We start from the raw sequence: 6384 nt of genomic DNA, 5'->3' as shown, positions 1-6384 counted from the left end.
ATACTGTCTGTTATCAGTAGATCCAGTGATGATTAGAAGAACAGAGGTAGTCAAAGGAGCTATTTGGTCTCTTATCAGGTCAGAAAGCATTTCACATAAGCCTATTGGGTACCTACACCCTCTATGTGTAGATCTGATTACTCATCAGTTCGATGGAGATGAACATTAACTGTCATTCTCCAAGCAGGCATGTGTGTATGATTATTCATGGGTTGGCAAAACCTCAGAGTGCTGTCCAAAAGATCAATTGATTGTCAAAGGATAAGAATGTCAAAGGTGGATCCTTCTGCCCGTAATTCTGTTCAGTGGGGCATGGATAGGGCTTGACTATTAGGACAAGATCATTTCCCTGCCCCTTGATTATTATAAATATGAGAACTCATTGTTTATCATTCATGAAGCAATCTCATTTTCACTATCTCATCTTTCAGCAACATCACCAGTCATGAAGATCTTTAGTTACATCTTTACTCTTCTTTTTTTCCTGGCCTTCCTTCTACCAGGTAAAAGTAGATTTTTTTCTGGGTTGTTTGCTACCGAAAACATGGAAGGTTGCACTTGAAAAATCAGACAGATGGATGAGGAACCAGGAGGAACCTGAGTTCTGGTTCAGAAAATTTCAATATCAAACTTTATGACCTTTGGGCTAATTATTTAGTGTCTCTGTATCTTAGTTTCTGCATCTGTAAAATAATGATAATGAGACTTATACTACCTATTTAATAGGGTTATTTGGAGGATCCAGTGAGGTGATATGGCTAAGGCACTTTAAAAATAGTGTCATAAAATATCAAGGCACAATAATTATTAATAATACTATTAATATTCTGGGGCTCTGTAACCTTATAGGAGAGTGAAATGAATTCTTTAATCTTGAGAATTTGTTTTCTTGATTGGTTAAACACTGGGATGTATTATCATTTTATTGTAAGTATGTTAAACATACCTATAACATGCAAGCTCAAATACAGAATGGCTGGTGGTTTCTATTTTGCCTCCTAGTCTTTGCATCTTCTGATAGGAGCCCTGCCTGTAAGCCAATTCCAACCAGACCACTAACCCACAGATCCCAACTTTAGGCTTCTATGTTAACTCTCTCCACCTTAGCACAGATGATAGTTAGCCAATAGATTAAGGGAAGTGTCTTCTGGACACAAAGGAGATATTCCACACTTACCCAGGAACAAAGAGAGCCCACACTGCATGAGGTCATGACACATACCAGCTCACTAGTTAGAACCTGTAAATGTTTTACTCTCAAACGACATTCCTAGTGTTATAAAATACTCAAAAAAATTTTCAGCTCACTAAATGTATCAGAGGAAAGATATTCAGGGGAAGAGATGAAAGGAGTGGAAAGTGATTGATTTGAAAATCATAGTAAGAAATGGACAGGGTTTCCTTGTTGGCTCTTGTAATCAAATACTTTCCTTCCCTAATGTCAAGGTAGACGAAGTCACTCCACTCAAATTCTAAATAGCCTTTGACTGTTAACTCTTCCTCCCTCATTATATAACTATACCCTTGGATTGGTGGCCTATATTAACAAACCATAAATATCTGGTGTGACTTTTTGGGGATTGTGCTAAGGTGACTTGCAAATACAGAGTAATCCATTTTAATGACAAAACAGCAACATAGATTAAGAAAAGGGGCTATAGCTACAAATGCCCATCTGGGTACAAAAAAGACCTAATGAAACAATTGTCTTCATCCTGCCAGCTAAAGTTGTGGGTCTCCTAAGAGACAGTAGATAATGAAGAACTGATAAATGCCCCCAATATTTGTGCAAATTCCAATTTAATTCAATACACACATGAGTATATACATCCACATATATATGTGTGTATGGATGTGTATAATATTTATTGTACACAAAGTACTGCTTTAGGCACTGAACTATACATAGGAAATAAATGACATATTTCTTGCTCTCAGTGAGTTTACATTCTCCTGGGATTGGAGGGTATATATATATATATATATATATGTAAATACAAGATTATATGTAGAGAGGGAGAACATTAACAATTAAAGAATCAGGAGGTTTCCTGAAGAGGTGATCACTGAGTAGAACCACTAAACGAGCTGAAGATTCTATGAAATTAAAGGCAGAAATGAGTATATTCAAGCCATGTGGGACAGGTTGTGCAAATGAAACTGAGGTTATGTTGGGAAAGACAAATTTAGGGAGACACAAGTAGCTCAGTCTATCTGGAATAAACACTACATGAAGAGAAATACTTTGAAGTTAGCCTGGAACCATAGAATGGAATAAGATTCAAGGGATTTATGTAACAATATGAAGAGTATATATTTTATCCTGGAGGAAATAGGGAGTCAATGAAAATACTTGAGCAGAGAAGTGACATAGTCAGACATGTTTTAGAAATATCAACTTTGAAGCTGTGTCGGAGGATAGACTGAAGAAGGAAAGAGAATAGAAATAAGGAAAACCTCTTAGGAAGGTCTTTTAATAGTTAAAGGAGAAGCAATTAGTCTTAACTTTGGTAAAAGACATATGAATGGAGAAAAGGGGACAAATATGAAACATAGAGTACATGTAAAATAGACCAGACATAGCAAGTGATTGGTTATTAGAAATGAGGGAGAACAAAATTTAAAGAACACCTTGAAATTGTGAACCTGGATGACTTGAGGGAGAGTGGTCTCCTTAACAGAAAGTAGGAAGTTAGAAAAAGGAGTAGGTTTAGTGAAAAAAGATAATGAATTGCTTTGGGCTTATTGACTATGAGATAGTTCATATTCAGGGGCAACTATCTGATAGGCAGTTCATGACAGGAAATGGAAGTTCAGGAGAGAGATGAGGGGTAATTACTGACTCTTGAGTCTTTTTTTTTGGTTAGAGTAACATACCCATTTCCTCCCAAGGACCAAGTAAGGTAATTGACAGCCTATTAATTTTCTGTAGCACTGCAGATAAAGTCATTTTCAAAAAGGAAGTGGCATGCTTTTCTGGCATCACCCCTCCCCACTGCCCACTTCCTCAAGAAAATATTGTTTATTTGCTCTGCCACATTTGCTAAGGAGTTGAACTAGGAGTTCAGAAGATCTGCATTGAAGTCTTCCCTTAGATACTTTCTAGTTATGTTAATCTGGGCTAGTCTCTTAGTTGCTCTTAGCCTTAATTTTTTTCCATGAATTGGGAGGATAGCATCTATGTCAAAGGATTATTATAAGGATCAAATGAAATAATTTAGTTATCTGCAAACTTCAAAATGCTAAATAAATATTTGTTATCATTATTATCGTCAAAATCATTATCATCATCACAATTACTACCACTGACTTTTTCATCTCCCACAATATGGTCAAATATTTTTAGGCCATGTGATACTGATAAGACAGTGATGAACAGCCCATACACAGCTTGGTAGTTCTCCATTTGGTCTTAAGTCCATTTACTTGGAAACCAAGATATTAGTCTCTGTTAGTATTTCTGTGCAACCCGTAACTCTTTCCCCATTGTTCTACCTTTCTGAACCCACCTCTACAAATTAGGTCACATAACATTCTTTGAGATTAATATTTAACTGATTGCCCAATGATACCCTCTTATGAGATAATGAACTCCAGACTAATGCATGCTTTATTTTCTCAAGAATGCCTCCCTTAGATTTCATAGAAGACCAGATTCTCACAACTGAAAAAGGGGCAAAATTGGTGAAGCTCAATAAGAGCTTAGCTGTGTTTGTTTCTACTGCTACAGGAACACCATGATGATTGTAGAGTATCACTTCTGAATAGGGCACAATCTAATCTCTGTTTCTTTATTTATGGTGGTCTAGTTCAAAGTTTCTCAGTCAGAGTATTGAATGTATCACTGATCCAATGTGGGATTGTATTTTTTTAATACTATCTCCATGCTATTTGTGCAGATTGGGTTGAAGTGGCATATGTGGTAAGAGATCTATGGTATATAATAACAACTATTAAGATTTTAAAAGATAGACTACAAAGTATGGCTTTTGACAGAAAACAAACTGCATATGTATACAGATATGATAACAGTAATGACATCTAGCATTTGATAACATTACATAGTTGACAAAGAAAATTATGTATTATATTTCATTTGATTTTTAAAAGTCCTATGAGATAGGTACTATTATTATCCAGATTTTACAGATGAAGAAACTAAGGCTAAGAGAGAGTGAGTTACTTGCCCAGGGTTGCACTGTTGGTGAGTATCTAAGAGAGGATTTACTCCTCCAAGTTTAAATGATTCCAAGTCATTTTTATGACTCCAAGTCCAGTAATATCCACTGCACAACATAGTTATCTATCTGAGACATCACATATTCTGAGCAAGAAAACAAAATTTAGTAGCTGCGAATTCCTTCTGTGGACAAGTTGGACCCATGGAAATAGATTATCTCTATCTTTAATGCAAATTTGTTAGTTATGAGACAAGAGAAAGATAGGAGTAAGTGGTAGAGGTCAAGGGTTAAAACAGAGGGGACTGAGTGCAGAAGATGATGGGAAAAGGAAAGAACAATCACTGTGAGAAGTCATAAAGAGATGCACTGGATTGAGATGGGACCCTGGTGCTTAGGAGCACCAGGTATGATTATACCTTGTGTTTAGTTCTATAGTGTAGAGGAACTGTTTAATGAAACTTCTGATTTGGCTCTAGATGATATGATATTAGTTAGGTATCCTGGTTGCATGGTCCATGGAAGGCCAAAGACTGTGATGGCAATGAATGTGTCATTCTAAAAGCAAGATTAGAGTTGTTCTGGCCATAGTAAGAACTAGGATGAAGTTCTTTGAGAAAAACTTACTTGACGATATTTTGTTCTTTTACAAAATTCATTTGAAAATTGATGAGAGGACGTAGGAGCAACAGGTAGCAACTGCCTAAGTATATGGGCAGAAGTGATACTGCACATATATTTACTACGGGCAGTTATGTTTCTGTGTTTAGAAACTCAGAGCACCATAACCCTGTGTGACAATAACTCTGGCTCTGGCTGCATAAACTTAGAATGTAGCATAAGGCTAATGCCTCCTGCCTGAAGCATTATCAGAGCGTGAAATCAGATTCCAAACCTTTAGTGATCTGAAAACAGAGGGAAGGTTTGGGGTTACCACATAGACCAAACATAGTGACACAATGATAAAGTGAGTCACAGTAGAGGAAACGTGGCTTAAAATACTGTCTGTGGCACTTACTACCTGTGCAATCTTAGACAAATTACTTAAACTCTCTGAACCTCTGTATGTGTGCATAACATATATTATTATATATAATTACATAACAATTACATGTAATTATTATATATAAGAATGTCAATATATAATATACATACATATGTCAATGGATATATGAATATATATATATATATATATACTTACACATTTGAAAAATTCATGGAGAATGCTAATTTTCTTTCCTCATAAGTTTGAGAGACCAGGTCCCTGATGATTAATTGAAGAGAGTTTCTTAGCCTAGCAAAGATCAATAACTTATTTTCATATAGGCTAACAAAGTAACTCCATATTTTGGCACTGATTTGCTTAGACTCATTTCCTTATATCAGGTAGAGGTAGATGCAAAAATAAATAGAAGACATATTAAACCTTTGTGTTATAATTTAATCATATTGGGGCTTACCTTTCGATCAGGTTCTAGGGTAAGTGAAAGAAATCTCTGTAAAATTCACATTCACATTGCTAAATGGTAGTGATGGATCATGTTTTGCACATGTGTATAAATGCATGTGTGCATTTTATGTGTAGCATATGTTTCTATAATATGGAGCCCTATTTTTCCTTTTTTTAGCTGTGATAAATGAAGTAGGTGGTAGAGAAGTAGTCAGTAATCTCTATTGCTTTTTCTTCCCTGAAGCCAGATGCGGCTTGGATGATAGTTTTCTGGATACCTCCACCTGCTGGAAGGTCCTTGGCCACTGTAGAGTTATGTGTCAAGAAGAAGAAATGCAAATTGGTTTATGCCCTGCCCCTAAAAAGATGTGCTGCATATATCAACCAGTAATGGGAGATGATTGAAAGAAGAATTCTCTTGATAAAGGACAAACATGATCACTGGTCTCCTGGAGGCAAGCAAGATGTAGGAGTCCTCTCAAGTAGGATGTCAGTAATAAAGATGAAAATAATGCCTGAATTGTCATCTGTCTATCTGTTTGTCACTTATACAAACAATATGATTCAAGTATTTTCATTGCCTTACCATATTTATTGACTTTTTTATGTCAGGTGGGTGTGCCAAGGGAAGCTTGAGTCAGAATTACTCTAGTTAAGCTATCTTTTTCTTTATCATTTCTTAGAATTGAATCTGTCTTCAGGTTCAGGTTATAAAGTTATATTTTTCCCTAGCCATCACTTCTCTGACTAGCCATA

The 6384-nt window shown here is 35.9% G+C and overlaps 1 long non-coding RNA gene across 1 annotated transcript; it reads left to right on the top strand.

Annotated features, from left to right (window-relative positions):
- The first annotated feature begins 414 nt into the window (after window positions 1-414).
- LOC140526301 (uncharacterized) lies at window positions 415-6148 on the top strand. Its single transcript, XR_011974310.1, has 2 exons — window positions 415-503; window positions 5873-6148. It is a non-coding gene; the product is annotated as an uncharacterized lncRNA (long non-coding RNA).
- The last annotated feature ends 236 nt before the right edge of the window (window positions 6149-6384 follow it).

The sequence above is a fragment of the Notamacropus eugenii genome, chromosome 2 (genome assembly GCF_028372415.1).
Source record: "Notamacropus eugenii isolate mMacEug1 chromosome 2, mMacEug1.pri_v2, whole genome shotgun sequence".
In the NCBI taxonomy this organism is placed as follows: domain Eukaryota; kingdom Metazoa; phylum Chordata; class Mammalia; order Diprotodontia; family Macropodidae; genus Notamacropus; species Notamacropus eugenii.
The sequence above is the reverse complement of the archived record's forward strand: the minus strand, read 5'-3'. Positions and strand labels throughout refer to the sequence as shown.